Source organism: Oryctolagus cuniculus, chromosome 13, assembly GCF_051225735.1.
Source record: "Oryctolagus cuniculus isolate XC-2025 breed Fujian yellow rabbit chromosome 13, ASM5122573v1, whole genome shotgun sequence".
NCBI lineage: Eukaryota > Metazoa > Chordata > Mammalia > Lagomorpha > Leporidae > Oryctolagus > Oryctolagus cuniculus.
The window spans coordinates 51,073,388-51,091,028 of NC_142879.1; the positions used below are offsets into that span (position 1 = coordinate 51,073,388).

Genomic DNA, 17,641 nt, shown 5'->3' on the forward strand with positions numbered 1-17,641 from the left:
GAGTACCAATGGTATGAGTCCATGTCTGAGACATGGAGGAGACTAGTGTTCCAGCTCAAGAAGCCAGGCAGGGAGAGTGAATTCTTTCCTCTGCTTTTTTTTTCTTTTGTCTACTCAGATACTCAACACATGGGTTGATGTCTACCAACATTGGAGAGGTCGATCAGCTTTACTCAGTGTACCAGTCCAAATGCTGATCTCTTCCAGAAACAGCATCACAGACACACCCAGAATAATGTTTTACCAAATATCTGGGTACCCTGTGGACCACTCAATAAGACTGTTACAAGCCATGTACCACATTAATAAATCTAATAAAAAACATAATTATTACCTCTATCAATAATGAAAACGGCTTTGACAAAATTAGCACATGTTCATGATTAAAAATACACTAAAGAAAATATGAATCAGCAGAAAATTTTCTTAGGATGGAAGAAAGGAAGGATCCAAGATGGCTAAATGGAGAAGCCCTGTACTCACCTCTGCCACAGAAAAGAAACAGAAAAACAAAGGAAGGATCATGTATCTAGAGATGAACTGAGAGGAAACTTAAGTAAAGAAATGGTGGTGGGTATGTGTGTTGGTGGAGAGGGGTGAGGGAGGTCAGGAATTGACATTATTCAGAATGCCTGTATCCCAGATGGAAATAGCTGGTTCAACTCCTGGCTACTCCACGCATCTGTTCCAGCTTCCTGCTACCACACTAGGGAGGCAGCAGAGGATGGCCCAAGTACTCGAGTTGCTGTCACTCACGACAGAGACTCATATGGAGTCCTGGCTCCTGGCATTGACCTGACCAAGCCTTTGTTGTTATGAGCATTTGGGAAATGAACCAGATGGAAGCTCTCTCTCTCTTCCCCTTTTTCTCTCTCTCCATCTTAAGAAAATAAAATTGAAAAGTGACAGGCTATCTAAACAGCACAGAGACTTGGAAAGCCAGTGGAGAGAGCAGAGCGAAGCACACCACAGCTCCTACCCTGGTTCCCAGGCCTGAAGAACTCTATGTTGCTGGGGAAAATGTAAGTGGAAGGCTCTGTGACCCCCAACATTGCCACAAACCACCATAATTTACAGAGGGATTCCATATCCACACAGCTGGAAATCCATTCTAGAAAGCTGACTCAGGTCCAAATGACTGTGTTGCTGCAAAAAAAGAAACCTACATTTCCTCCTTTGACTCCCTAAGTTCACAGACCTAAGCCACTGTCATATAGCCACTGCCTAACTCCATTCTTAGGGGACAGTCAGCAGCCTCATCACCACAAGAAGCTCCCCAAGCCTGACAGTTCAAAGGGCAGAGAGCAGACCTGTCTCTATCCTGTAGCTCTGGGAGTGCTGCGTATAAACCCGAGAGCCATGCTTACTTGCTTTGTGGGATCTAGGGAAGGTCCCCTCTCCCTCTTGGGGCTCAGTGCTAGCAGCAGCCAATACACAGGCCCAGAGGACCAGATCTGAGGAAGATCCCCTGCTGTATCTCTTAGCCCAGAGCACTGGATGGCCAGGGCACAAGCCTCAGAATCATGCTTGCGTGACCATTGGGAACCAGGGGCAGTCCCTTCTATGTACTGTTGCTTTGGGACTGTGGCTGTTGGTGCTACAATCCCAGGGGTAAATGGCTTCACCAGTGGACCTGGAGGTTCTGCATTTCTGTGCTTCAAGCGGGCAGCTGCTGTCCCACAATCTCCAGTGTAACCTGCACTCGCCCTGTGAGATCTGTGTAAGGACACCACATTGTGCAGCTCTATATGTTTGTCCTGTAAGTCCCAGGGATACCTATCTGCATTCTTGTGGTACAGACCTGCACCTGCTAGAGCATAGGCCCCAATATAACCTGCAATCACCCTGTGGGACCTGGGTAAATTATACTCTGAGTCATGCAGTTCTGGGACTACAACTGTTTGATTCATCTGGGCTCACCCTGAGGGTACTAGGTAAGGAACTCATTGCATCCTGCAGCTCTGGTGCTGTAGCTCTTTGCTCTAAACCCATGCTCGCCCAGTGGTACCTGGGGAGGACCAGATAGTATCTACACTCTACTGTCCCAAATCTGTGTCAGCCAATGCACAATGCCCAGAATAACTTGTGCATGAAATGTAGGACTTAGATAAGGTCTTTTTTTTAAAGATTTATTTATTTTACTTGAAAGTCACAGTTACACAGAGAGAGGAGAGGCAGAGAGAGAGAGAGGTCTTCCATCCATTAGTTCACTCCCCAGATGGTCACAACGACCAGGGCTGCACCAATCCGAAGCCAGGATCCAGGAGCTTCTTCCTGGTCCCCCACATGGGTGCAGGGGCCCAAGGACTTGGGCCATCTTCCACTGCTTTCCCAGGCCATAGCAGAGAGCTAGATTGGAAGTAGAGCAGCCGGGTCTCTAACCGGCACTTAGGTAAGGTCTTTATTACATCCTTCAGCTCTGCACTATGATGACCAGCTCTGTAAGTCCTAGGAACGCCTATGCTTGCCCTTTAGAATCTAAGGGAAGACTATATCTCCATTCTACTGCTGCATGCCCTTGGTTTCCAGTGCATAATCCCTAGCACAAACTTCCTGTGGGGCCTGAGCAATGTTCCTTTCCTCTCCTGCAGCTCTGGGATCATGAATGCTAGCACCACACTTCTCAGTCACCTGAACAAATCCTGTGGGACTCAGAGAAGATCCTACCTGCACTGTATTGCTCCAGACCTGTGTCCGCCAGTGTAAAATCCCCAGCACTCACCCCATGGAACCTTGGAAAGGTCCTCTTAACATTTCCCAGTAGTGGTACTGGGGATGTGATGTGATAAGCCCCAGCATCACTCAAATGCACAGAAGGACTTATCCACATGATACAGTTTCAGGGATGCAGATCTTGGTGCCTGAAGTCCCAGTATCAATCAGGCTTGCCTGGTGGAACAAGGGAATTGAAATCTTAGTGTCCCCAGCACCAGAAACATAGCTACTGCCATCACAAATCACAGTGCAATTGACACCCAGCTCTCTGGGGCCTAAAGACATATACCTTTGGAAGCCCAGGTCCACTTCAAAGTCACACTATCACCTCCATGAACTGCTGCAGACTAGTCAACTGTGGCACTCACAGACAATGCTAACATTCATTATAGCTGAAAAGGAAGAAAAAAACTTAGAGGTAAACTTCTGGAACCAAACACCTGGAATCAAAGTGAAAGCAACTATGTAACTGACACTCTACATTCTATTTGAACAGAAAAGTTGTTGCCAACAAAAACTACTCCATAAAGAAGAAACTATACACCAGATATGGAGACAACAACATAGGGACACAGGAAACATCAAGAAGCAAGGAAGCATGACAAAGCTAAAAAAACACAATTGTTCTCCAGAAATAGATCCTGATCTGAAGGAAATCTATGAAATGTCTGAAAAGGAATTCAAAATAATGATCCTAAGGAAATTCAATAAGATGCAAGAGAATACAGACAGGCAATTGGAAGAAATGAGGAAACAATGCATGATATAAATGACAAAAACAACAAAGAGAAATCATTAAAAAGATTTTGTCAGGCTATTGTTTGGCTGAAAACTTTAATCAGTGAATTAAAACAAATAGAACTGAGAGTTTCAACAGTAGAATAGACCAAGAGGAATAAAGACTTTCTTACTTGAGGACAAGACTTGAAATAACATAGTCAGACAACTAACTAACTAAATAAATAGAAAAGAATTAATAAGAATGAAGAAAGCCTACAAGACAAACTGGATACTAGTAAGCAAACATTCATATTGTAGTGATACTTCAAGAAGAAAAGGAAGAAGGCATTCAGAATCTATTGAATGAAATAATAGTTTAAAAATTCCAAAGTCTTTAAAGAGAAATGCATGTTCAGATACTGGAAGCTCAAAGGACCCAGCGAGTCTCAACCAAAAAAGAACTGCCCCAAAGTATGTAATAGTCAAATTGTAAAAAGGAAATGACAACAAGAGAACCCTAAAGACAATGAGAGAAAAATTCCAAGTAACATATGAAGTAAAACTCATTAGATTAACAGCAGACTTCTCAGCAGAAACCATACAGGTAAGAAGAAAATGGGATGATATGTTCAAGATCTAGATAGAAGAAAAAAATTCCAACCAAGAATACTATATCCAGTGAAAATAACCTTTAGAAGGGAAGGAGAAATTAAGTGTTTCTCAGACAAGCAAAAACATCACCAGCAGACCAGCCATACAGGAAATTCTAAGGTAGTCCTACATTAGCAGCAAAAGGATCCTAAAAATCATCATGAAAACAAATGACAATAAAAAAAAAATTTTCCAAAGGAGCAGATACACAGAAGAGAAAAAGAAGATAATCCAAACTTATTATGACAGAAAGCTACCAAAAAACAAAGACGAATGAGAGGCAGAAAGAAACAGAGATTGAAACAGAAACAGTGATTGTACTCAGTAAGCAACCCACAAAATGATAAGATTTAGATTTTATCTATAGATATTAATCTTGAATACAAATGATTTAAAGTCCCTAGTCGAAAATATAGACTGGCCAAATGGATAAAAAACAAAAAGACCCAATTATACACTGCCTACCAAAAATAAACTTCAAAGATAAAGATATACACAGACTGAAAGTGAAGAGTTGGAAAAAGATATCCCATGCAAATGGAAAATGAAAATGAACAGGAGAGCTATAGTCATATCAGATAAAAAAAACTTTAAATCAAAAACTGTAAGAAGAGACCAACAAGGATATTAGATATTGATAAAAAAGATCAATTTACCAAGATTTAAGATAAATATGCACCTAACATCAGACCACCCAAATACATAAAGCAAATATTATTAGACCTCAAAGAAGAGACAGACTCCAATACAGTAATAGTGGGGGACTTCAACACTCATTGTCATCAACAGATCATCCAAAGAAAATCAACAAAGATTCATCAGAGTTGAATGATACTATGGAGCAAATGGACTTTACAGACATTTACAGAACATTTCATCCAACAGCCATAGAATATATATTCTCATAAGCACATAGGACATTTTCCAGGATAGCCTACAAACCAAGTTTCAGTAAAATTTTAAAAATTGATAAGATAATATGCATATTCTTAGACCATAATGAAATGACACTAAAAATTATCAATGGGGGGCCAGCGCTATGGCATAGCAGGTAAAGCCACCACCTGCAGTGCCGACATCCCATGTGGGCACCTATTTGAGTCCTGGCTGCTCCACTCCCAGTCCGGATGACCTGGGAAAGCAGTAAAAGATGGCCCATGTCCTTGGGCCCTGCACCCTCGTGGGAGACCTGAAGGAAGCTCCTGGCTCCTGGTGTTGGATTGGCACAGCTCCGGCTGTTGCTGCCATCTGAGGAGTGAACCAGCGGATGGAAGACCTCTCTCTCTGCCTCTGCCTCTCTGTAACTCTAACTTTCAAGTAAACAAATAAAATCTTTTAAAAAAATCATCAATAGGCAGAACAATAGAAAATTTATAAATACATAGAAATGGTACCTGCTCCTGAATGACTAACAGATCACTGACGGAATTACAAAGAAAGCCAAAACATTTCTTCAAAGAAATGGAAACAAAATCACAACAAACCAAAGTTAGCCGGGTATAGGGATGGATATTGCAATGCAACAAATTAAGCTGCCACAAAGGAGGTCCACATCCCATATTGGAGTGCTTGCTTCAAGTTTTGCTATGTTGTGCTTCCTATCCAGGTTCCTGCTAATGCACTTGGGAAGCAGCAGATGATGGACCAAGTGTTTGAATTCTTGTCACCCATGTGGAGAACCTGGATGGAGTTCCTGGCTCCTGGCTTCAGCTCTGGTTATTCCAGGCATTTGGGGACTGAACCAGCAGATGGACGATCTCCGTCTCTATCTCTCTCTCTCTCGTTGTGTCACTCTGCCTTTCAAATAAGTAAATATTTTTTAAAAGATTTATTTATCTATTTGAGAGGCAGAGTTACAGACAGAGTGAGAGAGACAGAAAGAGAGATCCTCCATCTGCCAGTTCACTCCCCAAATAGCTGCAATGGTTGGAGCTGGGCCAATCCAAAGCCTGGAGCCAGGAGCTTCTTCTGGGTCTCTTGCGTGGGTGCAGGGACCTAAGCACCCAGGCCATCCTCCCCCACTTTCCCACGCCATCAACAGAGAGCCATATTAGAAGAGGAACAGTCGGCCGGCGCCGTGGCTCACTAGGCTAATCCTCCACCATGCGGCGCCGGCACACCGGGTTCTAGTCCCGGTTGGGGCGCCGGATTCTATCCCGGTTGCCCCTCTTCCAGGCCAGCTCTCTGCTATGGCCAGGGAGTGCAGTGGAGGATGGCCCAGGTGCTTGGGCCCTGCACCCCATGGGAGACCAGGAAAAGCACCTGGATCCTGGCTCCTGCCATCGGATCAGCGCGGTGCGCCGGCTGCAGCGGCGGCCATTGGAGGGTGATCCAACGGCAAAGGAAGACCTTTCTCTCTCTGTCTCTCTCTCTCACTGTCCACTCTGCCTGTCAAAAAAAAAAAAGAAGAGGAACAGCCAGAACACGAACCTGTGCCCATATGGGATGCTGGCCCAACCTACCACACCGCAGTGTCAGCCCAAAAACAAGTAATATTTTTTTAAGTGTATATGTGTGTGTGTGGGAGGGTGGCATACAGCAAAGGCTGTATTAAGAGGAAAGTTTACAGCAATAAGTGCATACACTTCAAAAAAGAAAGATTTCAAATGAACAATCTAACAATATACCTCAAGGACTTGAAAAAGCAAGAACAAATCAAACCCAAATGTAGCAAAAAGCAATAAATAATAAGGATCTGAACAGAATCAAATGAAATTGAAACTGAAAAAATACAAAACATCAATAAAATAAAACAAAAAGCTACTTTTGGGAAATGTAAATAAAATAGACAAACCTTTAGCCAGACTAACAAACTCCTGAATACAACACCTTACTAAGATTAAATCAAAATATAGGAAATCTATGTAAACCAATAATAAATAATGAGATTGAAGCAGTAATTTAAAGTCTCCCATGAAAGAAAAAGTTAGGACCTGATAGCTTTATAAATGAATTCCACAAAACAGTTTAGAGAGGAACTAACTCCAGTACTTGTCAAACTATTCCAAAATATTGAAAAGCATAGAATTCTACCAAACTCTTTACATGGCCAGCATTACCTTGATATTGAAACCAAACACAAACACAAGAAGGAAACTAAAGACCAATATCCTTTATAAACATAGATGTAAAAAATCTCATCAAATAGCAAACTGACGGGGCTGATATTGTGAGGCAGCAGGTTGAGCTGCCACTTTCAACACTAGCATCTCATATCAGAGTACTGGTTTGAGTACCGGCTGGTTCACTTCCAACCCATATATTTTGAGGTTATTCAATTTGCTAGCATGGAGTTATACAAGTAGTTTCTTATGAGCCTTTGTATTTCTGTGATATCATATGTAATGTCTCCTTTTTCATCTCTAATTTTGTTTGAGGTTTTTCTTTATTTCAGAGAGAGAGAGAGAGAGAGAATATTAATATGAACATGAGTCTTTGCTCCACGGGTTCATTTTCCAAAGGCCCACAATAGGCAGGCTGAAACCAGGAGCCAGGCACTCCGCGTGGGTCTCCCATGTGGGTGGCAAGCCTGAAACCCTTGAACCATCATTCGCTGCCTCCCAGGATGTACTAGCTGGGAGTGAAGTAGCTGGGACTCCAACTGCCACTGTGATATGGGATGCTGCCCCCAAAGCAGTAGTTTAACCCATTGTACCACTATGCTTGTACCCCAAAAGGGCAATTCTTCTATCATGTTACTGGGAATGTAAATTGGTACAGCCACTGTGGAAAACAGTATGCTATCCCTTTAAAAATTAGCAATAGGGGCCGATGCCATGGCGTAGAGGGTAAAGCCACTGCCTGCAGTGCTGGCATCCCATATGGGTACTGGTTCGAGGCCCAGCTGCTTTACTTCTGATACAGCTCCTTGCTAATGTGCCTGGGAAAGCAGTGGGAGATGGCCCAAGTCCTTGGGCCCCTGCACACATGTGGGAGACCCAGAAGAAGCTCCAGGCTCCTGGCTTCAGATCAGCTCAGCTCCAGTCGTTGAGGCCATCCAGGGAGTGAACCAGTGGAGGGAAGACTTCTCTCTCTCTGCCTCTGCCTCTGCCTCTCTGTAACTCTGCCTTTCAAATAAATAAATTAACCTTAAATTGGTAATGAGTACCACTCACAAGAAGATTAAAAGAAAATGGTTCTAGTGTTACACAGCATCATAGCATTGTGGGGTAAGTATAGTTCACAATCACCTAGCACATACAAATATGAGAAAGGAACTCCAATCATAAAGTCATGTCAAAGAAGGGGAGATGTTGATTACCCTACAGTATACATTGTCTACAGGCACTGAAATGTTACACTGTAGCTCATAAATACAGATGATTATCATTAATAAAGATACTTTATTTCAAAAAATTAAGCTTTCAACTTCCAAGTAAAAATATGATGTAATATTTATTGCCTACTCCTTTATCCAGCATCTTGTATAAATGGGGAAACAGAAGGATGCCTACTACCTCCAGTATCACTCAACATTGTACTACAGAGATGAGCCAATGTTATTAGAGAAGGAGAATCAATTGCACATATATTCTTTTTTTCTTCACGATTTATTTATTTATTTGAAAGTCAGAGTTACATAGAGACAGGGACAGAGATAGAGATCTTCCACGTGCTGATTCACTTCATCTGGGTCTCCCATGTGGGCAGGAGCCAATCACTTGGACAATCTTTTCATTGCTGCTCCCAGGCCATTAGCAGGGAGCTGGATTGGAAGTGGGACAGCTGAGACACAAAATGGCATCCATGTAGGATGCTAGTGTCGCAGGATGGCAGCTTTAGCCACTACATCAGAATGTTGGCCTCCAGTACATATATTCTTAAATTGAGTTCAACCCAAATCTAAGTAATGATCATGTATGTCTAGAATAAAATTCAATATGAAATATTTCTACTACAACTCTACCTGGTAACTGTGTTACTTGATTTGTTCCTATTCAAACCTTCTGTGTCTCTCACAGGACTTTTATATGGTTGTATGTACATCAGAGGGTAGGGAAAAGAGGCAAAAAATCTGTTGAAATCCTGGATCTGCTACTATCATTTTTCTTGTTCCCATTATTCCTGTCAGTTTATAGATTTTTAAAAATGCCTTCACTGACATTTTATCACTTTATCATTACATTTAGTTTAAGAATGACTAAGGAGGGAGAGGAAGTAACAATGTCTGGTCATTATCAACACCTAGTGATTATCATCATAATAAAAATGCTAAGAAAATATTCTGGGACTATGCCAGGGCTCACTAGGCTAATCCTCCACCTGCAGCGCCAGCACCCCGGGTTCTAGTCCTGGTTGGGGCGCTGGATTCTGTCCTGGTTGCTCCTCTTCCAGTCCAGCTCTCTGCTGTGGCCCGGGAGTGCAGTGGAGGATGGCCCAAATGCTTGGGCCCTGCACCCACATGAGAGACCAGGAGGAAACACCTGGCTCGGCGCAGCGTGCCAGCTGTAACAGCCATTTGGGGGTGAACCAAAGGAAGGAAGACCTTTCTGTCTGTCTCTCTCTCTCTGTCTCTGTCTCTCTCACTGTCTAACTCTGCCTGGCCAATATATATATATATATATATATATATATATATATATATATATATATTCTGTATTTCTTCCAAGGAATTTAAATCATAGGGATAGTCTTGCTTTGGCTTTGAGGTTAGAAATGAACAACTACCATTCTTGAGTTCCAAAGATGAGCAGAACATTTAGGCCAAACTGTTCCACAGGACTTTCTGTCTCAATACAAAGAGTTTCTTTTTATATCTAAATCTAGTCAGGTGGAAAGACCTACAATTTTCTGTGGAAATGATATCAGTTTTGAAATTTACATAAGTTAACTAATAAGACTCACTTTTTTACTACACATAAAATAAGTAAAGTTCCAATTTAAAATCATGGGGAAAGTATGTGCTCTGACCTTTGTGAAGGGAAATAAGATTTGTCTAAGCACTTGATTATTTCCTAATTTTCATAAAAGTCCTATCGCTGTGAGTCTCCCACCTAGGTATGGACTTTATAGTCTTCTCATCTTTTGCTGCCCCAGATCATAAGACATTCACTTCAGCTCTATGATATCAAAAAGTTCCCTTTCACCTCTGGGCAGGCCCTTGCTTCTATCGGAAATTCTCTTCATTTGGTTGCTTCCCACATCCCAGGTGAGAATGTTCCCTCCTCCAGGGGACTTTGTTTATTTAGTCTGTAATAGAAAAAGAATCTCGGCTGGCGCTGTGTTGCAGCAGGTTAAAGCCCTGGCTTGAGGCGCTGTCATCCCACATGGGTGCTGGTTCAAGACCCAGCTGTTCCACTTCTGATCCAGCTCTCTGCTATGGCCTGGGAAAGCAGTGGAAGATGACCCATGTCCTTGGGCCCCTGCACCAACATGGGAGACCTGGAAGAAGCTCCTTCAGATTGGTGCAGCTCCGGCCATTTCGGCCAATTGGGGAGTGAACCAGTGGATGGAAGACTTCTCCTCTCTCTATGTGACTTTTTCAAATAAATAAATAAATCTTTAAAAAAAAAAAAGGTGAATATCATCAATTAACTTGTATAATGTTCCTTCCCCAGTCCTTTTTCTCAGATCATTACAAAGAGGGTTAGGTGTACCTATTGTGCACCTTCAGTACTGTTGATATTTTTCCCACTGTAGACTTACTATAGTGTGTTGTGATAGACTACTTATTTGCCCATATCCTCCCATAAAGTATAAGCTCAATGTTTCAAGAATGATTCCACTCCATGAAGAGCTTGAGAAATAATAGTACAAACCTATTTACATGCCATTTTATGAAAAGTATAACAGGCAAAATAATCAGATTTTCATACCCACTGAATAGTGTATTTTCTAATTTTTATTTCTAGTTAGAAGATTGCTTAATGGATACACGAAATATCATCTGCTCTCTGTAGGGCATCCATTTCCCATCCAGCCTCCATCATATTCTTATATAGCTCAATTTTGTTCATATGCATCTTATTTGATTAGAAGAAACTGGTATCACCCCCAAATTGAGAGGTAGGCTCCATCTGGTATATTCCAATATGCTAACTCTACCCCAATTCAGTTAACTGAATTAGGGATGAGGTTTAAGCATATGACACTTCCATGGCAATGATATTGTTGCAATAGTGGGCACCTGACCTCCAGTAGTCTAATCAGATCCACAGGAAAGTTCTTGTTCCTCTCTGCTCTTCCTCTTCCCTCTCCTTCCCTCCCTTTCCTTTCTATTCCTTCCCCTCTCCTACTAAGAGCAGAAGAAAGCCTAAGGACATAGCTAGCACACAGAGGACATGGAGTCAAGAAAATAATAATAAAATAGAGCCAGTGCCTTAATTATGCTGCACTTGGAGCCTAGCCTACACTTCCGCTTCTTGTTCTGTGAAATAATACCCTTCCTTTACACTTAATACAGTTTGATTTCTGTTACTGTCGCCAAGAGCATCATCCAGACACATGCACAAGCATTGTAAAAGACGTTCATTGTTTGCATCAGTTTGCTCTAGAGGGGCTGGATGTGGCCTCTTAACTTCTGACTCTCTGATGCTCACCACAGCCCTCTGATTTTCACCTTCTCCATGTAGATATACAGATGCTCATTGACTTATGATGGAGTTATGTCCTGATAAACCCATTTTAAATTGAAATCACTGTAAGTTAAAAATACATTTAATGTGCCTAATATACTGAACATTACACCTTAACTGTAGAGTATCAGTAATTGACTCTTATGAGCTCCATCCATTCTAAGCACTTATTTCCTATCTTTCAAAAAAGTTCTACCAGTGTAATCTTCTTATCTATATATGGTCTTCTCATATTTTATTATTCCATCTCCTTTCTCCATGCTTAGATCATGAGACACTTCTGTCTATTCTGTGAAATCACCAAGTTCCCTTTCACCTCTGGGCCTTGGCATGAGAGCACTGCACCACATATTGTTATCCCAGGAACAGATTAACATTCGAAAGTTGAAATACAGTTTCTAATGAATGCATACCACTTTCATATAATCACAAGATTGAAAAATCATAAGTTGAACCACTGTAACTTGGGGACTGTATTAACTCCAATTCTTTCAGAGTAGTTTTTAGATTATTAATGCAGTAATAATTAATGTTTTATTTCTCCTTTAAGATTAAAAGATATTCTGTGGCTAAGATAACTTTTTATAATTAATCTACTCAAAGCACATGTAATTTAGCTATCACATTCCTTATAACATATCCACATATCAATAGACATAAATACATCCTAAGTATAAAAATTACTTTATATTTAACTACTTGATTCAAAATAAGGTTTCAAATCTCCAGACTTCATATCTGGCTCTAACATGTCAAATGTTCTTATTTCAAGGCAGCTATATTTTTAGCAAAAATTTTACTAGTCCTGAATTTGCAAGGCTATGTTCCTCTGAAAATATCTGGTACTATAAAACTTTGTGATTTTTGCTAATCTGATATTAGTAAGTAGTATTTTCTTTTAATCTGCATTCTATAATTAAGAGTTCACTGATTCAGGCCGGTGCCGCGGCTCACTAGGCTAATCCTCCGCCTTGTGGCGCCAGCACACCGGGTTCTAGTCCCGGTCGGGGCGACGGATTCTGTCCCGGCTGCCCCTCTTCCAGGCCAGCTCTCTGCTGTGGCCCGGGAGTGCAGTGGAGGATGGCCCAAGTACCTGGGCCCTGCACACCATGGGAGACCAGGATAAGTACCTGGCTCCTGCCATCGGATCAGCGCAGTGCGCCGGCCGCAGGGCGCCAGCCGCGGCGGCCATTGGAGGGTGAACCAATGGCAAAAGAAGACCTTTCTCTCTGTCTCTCTCTCTCTCTCTCTCACTGCCCACTCTGCCTGTCAAAAAAACAAAAAAACAAAAAAACAAAAAAACAAAAACAAAACAAAACAAAACAAAACAACAAAGAGTTCACTGATTTGATTTATTGTTCATTTATCTCTTTTTTTCAGAGATGTGTCTGCTTTTTTCAGAGATGTGTCTCTGCCCATTTTTCTTACTATAAAAATTTCTTTTTAGTAAGGTAATTCACTTTGTCATATATTAAAAATAATTGTTCTGGGCCAGTGCTGTAGTGTAGTGGGTAAAGCCAATGCCACCCATATGGGTGCCAGTCAAGTCCTAGCTGATCCAATTCCAATCCAGCAGATGTTCCTGGGAAAGCAGCAGAAGATGGCCCAAGTGCTTGGGCCCCTACACCCACATGGGAGACCCAAAAGAAGTTCCTGGCTCTTGGTTATATTACATATAACATTTAAATTTCTAGAGGAAGAGATGGGATAATTAATTAAAATTAATATATTTGGTAATACTGACACATTTATCTTTGACAAAAAAAAAATACCCAAAGTCACAAGACAAATGACAAGTTAGTACTGCATACTAGTAAGGCAAATTATATTAGTAAGACTCTTTTTTAAAAGATTTATTTATTTATTTGAAAGGCAGAGTTACACAGAGGCAAAGAGAGAGAGAGAGAGAGAGAGAGAGAGAGAGAGAGATGTCTTCCATCCACTGGTTCACTCCCCAAATGGCCACAGTGGCTGGAGCTGGGCTGTTCTGAAATCAGGAGCCAGGAGCTTCTTCCAAGTCTCCCACGTGCGTGCAGGGTCCCAAGGACTTGGGCCATCCTCTACTGCTTTCCCAGGCCATAACAGAGAGCTGGAATGGAAATAGAGCAGCCGGAACTTGAACCAGCATCCATATTGGATGCTGGCACTGTAGGCAGCAGCTTTACCCACTATGGCACAGCGCTGGCCCCACATTAATAAGACACTTAAAATTTTTTTTTAATTTTATTTTTTGAAAAGGACTGAAATACAGACAGACAGACAAAATAGAGATCTTCCATTTGTTGGTTCATTCCCCAAATACTCCAAGCTAAACCTGGGAACCTGAGATTCAGTCTAGATCTGCCACATGGGTGGCAGGGATCCAAGTACTTGAATACTTGGATGTGCATTAATAGGAAGCTGGAGTCAGAAGCAGAGCCAAAATTCAAAACATGTAATCTGATGTGGGTGTGGGCATTTCAATGGGTATCTTAACTGCTGGGCCAATTGCCTGCTTCTATAAAATTTGTAATATTGCACCATTCTTATGTTCTTATAATAAACTCCACCTGACATTTATGAATTATTTGATGAATGTATTACTGGATTTTATGAAATATAATTTTATTTATAAGTTTTACAGTAATGTTAGTGAGATTGGGCTATAATTTTTTTCTCATTTTGGCCTTATTATCAAATTTTGATGTAATAATAGTTTACTATTAAAATTTTGAAAGTATTTTCTTATGTAAATAATTTAAAAACAAGTCTAATATAATATATATATATCTCTAAAGTTTGTAATAAAAAAATGCTAAAAACAAAGGCATGAATAGAAGTGGTGAAATGGGATGTCACAACACTTTATTATATTCCTGAATGGGTAAATGTGATAAATGAGGAATATGCATAACAATTCAGTTTATATTCAATTGATATAACAGTTAATCCAAGGATCTAGTTGTCAGCTTCCCCAGTTAACCCATAGCTGTCTCCTGCCTCAGGATGATTAAAATCCTAGTAAAACAAAGTAGAATGCTATCACATTCACTCTCCAATTTCTAACTTGTAGTTAGATGGTTGGTATGTGACATACTTATTCATAACTCACATATTAATCCAATATACATATATGTAACATAACTCTTCTATTTATTAAAATACGTGTTTGAAGGAGAAGAAACACTTTATTTTAATCCTTTCTTAGAAATCAGTATACAATATTAATAAGCAAATGCTTATTAAATGATGGTTGCTGTAACTTTACTCATTGCAGTCATCATTAAAGTAACCTTATGAACTGTTTCCCATCCATCATTTCATTTAATTATCATCATTACACAAATGAGGGCCCAGAATATGAAAGTACATGCTTGAAAGCATGAAGCTTTAATCAGTGGCAGAGCCTGTGCTCAAAAACAGGTCCCTCTAACTCCCAAAACTACTTTATTTTTAGATATAATACGTGTGTGTCTGTGTGTGTGTCTGTGTGTGTGTGTACAAAGATAGGTTTTGCCACTGATCATTTCAAATATCTATTGCTGAGTACAGGATTTCTGAAGTTTAAATGAACCATCAAGAGTCACAAATGTTTTTGTTTTTGTTATACAGGACATGCTGATCACCAGGAACCAAGAAAACTTATTATAAAATACCACATGTGAGAAACTGGATTTTCAGTAGACTTGAAAGCAGCACATACACGGAAGAAACCCATAATTTTTTTTAGCAGAGGAATTTATTTATTTACTTGAAAGGCAGTGTTTTAGAGAGAGAGAGAGAGAATCTTTTTGCTGGTTCATTCCCTAAATGGCTTCAACGGCCGGAAGTGGGCCAGTTCCGAAACCAGGACACAGAAACTCCTTCCAGGTCTCCCTTGTGGGTGTAAGGGCTCACTGCTTTCCCAGGCACAATAGCAGGGAGCTAGATGAGAACTAGAGCAGCCAGGACTCAACCCGGCACCCATATGGGATACTGGTGCTGCAGATGGTAGCTTTACTCACTACACCACAATGCCAGCCCTGAAACTCATACTTATCTAGGTACTTTATGAAGAGTGCTCTTAAAAATTAAAGGTAGGGGACCAGCACTGTAACATAGCATGTAAAGCCACACTGCCTGCAGTGCCTGCATCCCATATGGGTGCCAGTTCGAGTCCTGGCTGCTCCACTTCCAATCCAGCTCTCTGCTATGGCCTGGGAAAGTAGTGGAAGATGGCCCAAGTCCTTGGGCCTCTGTACCCGGTGGGAGACATGGAAGAAGCTCCTGGCTTCTGGCTTTGGATTGGCCCAGCTCTGGCCATTGTGGACATTTGGAGAGTAAAGCAGCATATGGAAGAATTCCACACACACACCCCCCCCCCCCGTAACTCCACCTTTCAAATAAATAAAATAAATAATATTTTTATTTAAAAAGGTATACATTTCATTTCTCTCCACATGCCATGTAAGAGTATTTATGCCTTTCTCTCAGAGCCCCACACAGCTTCACCAAAATTAGAGGCAGATTTGAGATTAAGATCAGATGTTCTCCAGCTATCTTTAGTCTGGCCATTACTCAGTATTGAGTCAAGCAATATGAGAGAGTCCTAAACTTATATAGATTTCAACGTGCTCTGGGTCAGGTACAACAGTGCTGCTCCTAGCTGGAGTGTGTGGAATCTTTAGACATTAAACATGTCATCTTCATAGAAAAGTTGCAGGGGAAGTTTCTGTATGGCTCATGACTGAGTAGAGTCACCTGTTTTGCCCAAACAAGTTGATTTATTTAGGGATTTATTGACCTACCTTGGCCAAACACGTTCATCAAATCTAATCTGAGTTGAGCAGTAATAGGCCATGCAGTTTACCAGTAACAGAGACAAAAATAAACTGTTTGAAGCCAGGTAGCTTGACTAATCACATGAAGAATGCATTCTACACTTGGACACACCCTTTGTCAGAACTTTCACTCAGATGCTTTCATCAATTTAAAATTAAGAAAGAAATGGCAAACACTTTTCATTACAGATGGCTTAATCTGTTCCATTGCAAAGATTGCATGACAAGAGTTAAATACAGATCTAAATCAAGTCAACACACATTTATCAAGTGCTCATTACGTGCAAGGCAAGGCACAGTACTTTTTTAAAAAACTAAACAGAAAAGATAAAAAGAGGTCTCCTGTTTGGGGCAGGGGTGGAAGAGTGGTAGGTATGGGAGTTTGGTCTTTCTCCCATGAAATCCAACTTCAAAGAGCCTAAATCCTGGTGCTCTTCTAAAAGAAAGTCAAGTCAGAATGAGCTTCCAAATGGCTACATCTTTCAAAGTATCTTTCACCCAAGAAACTCACAATATTTGACAACCAAGTTTATCTTTGAAATTTTAGAAAAGAGAAAGGCCTAGAAATGTTCTGTCTCCTGTCAGGACAGTAATCAGGGCAGGCTGTTGGTTTCATCCCTCTAACATCCTAAGTGACAGTAAAGCAAGGACCCGAGGAACCAGCTGAAAAATTGTGAGAAACCTCAATGTAAACATCTTATGTGAATGAGGAGATGGCCAGTGGGGGCCTCAGCCTGGGGAGGTCACAGCCTGGGGTCTGTGGCTAGGGGAGGCCAAAGAGGGCAGGAGAAGAATCCAAGGTAGGGACGAAGTTTAAACTTTAAAATTCAAACCCTGCTTCTCTACCACACTATCATGGGAAGATCACAACAGAAGCAATATTCTGGCCAGCTGGTGTTTCAGGAAAACATCAGGCAGCCCAGAAGTTTGGCTGGGGCATGGGGCGTTGCTGATGAAAATAAGTACTGGCTTAGCAGACTTTTTCAAACACACCCGCACACATCCACCCTCAACCACGGAGCCTTACACGTTACACTCTAAGAAGAGTGTCTCCTCCCAGTGTAGCAGCCTCTTTGTAAGATATTACAAGCAAATCCATGACCAAAGCCGTTTCCCAGGGTAATACCAGGAAGCAGGCCTCTGGTTAGTCTCTTTATATTTTCTGGTCTTTGTGCCCCAAGG

At 41.2% G+C, this 17,641-nt stretch overlaps 1 long non-coding RNA gene across 2 annotated transcripts in view; it reads right to left on the reverse strand.

The window, feature by feature from the left end:
- The window catches only part of LOC138844973 (uncharacterized), a 55,197-nt gene that overhangs the window by 14,435 nt on the left and 23,121 nt on the right, over nucleotides 1-17,641 (reverse strand). Inside the window, exon 2 of one of the 2 annotated variants that reach the window (XR_016218991.1) lies at nucleotides 13,501-13,749. The exons of the other annotated variant lie outside the window; for it this stretch is intronic. This is a non-coding gene — a long non-coding RNA (uncharacterized LOC138844973). Of the gene's footprint in view, nucleotides 1-13,500; nucleotides 13,750-17,641 lie in introns of those variants that run through there. 2 annotated transcript variants of the gene reach the window in all.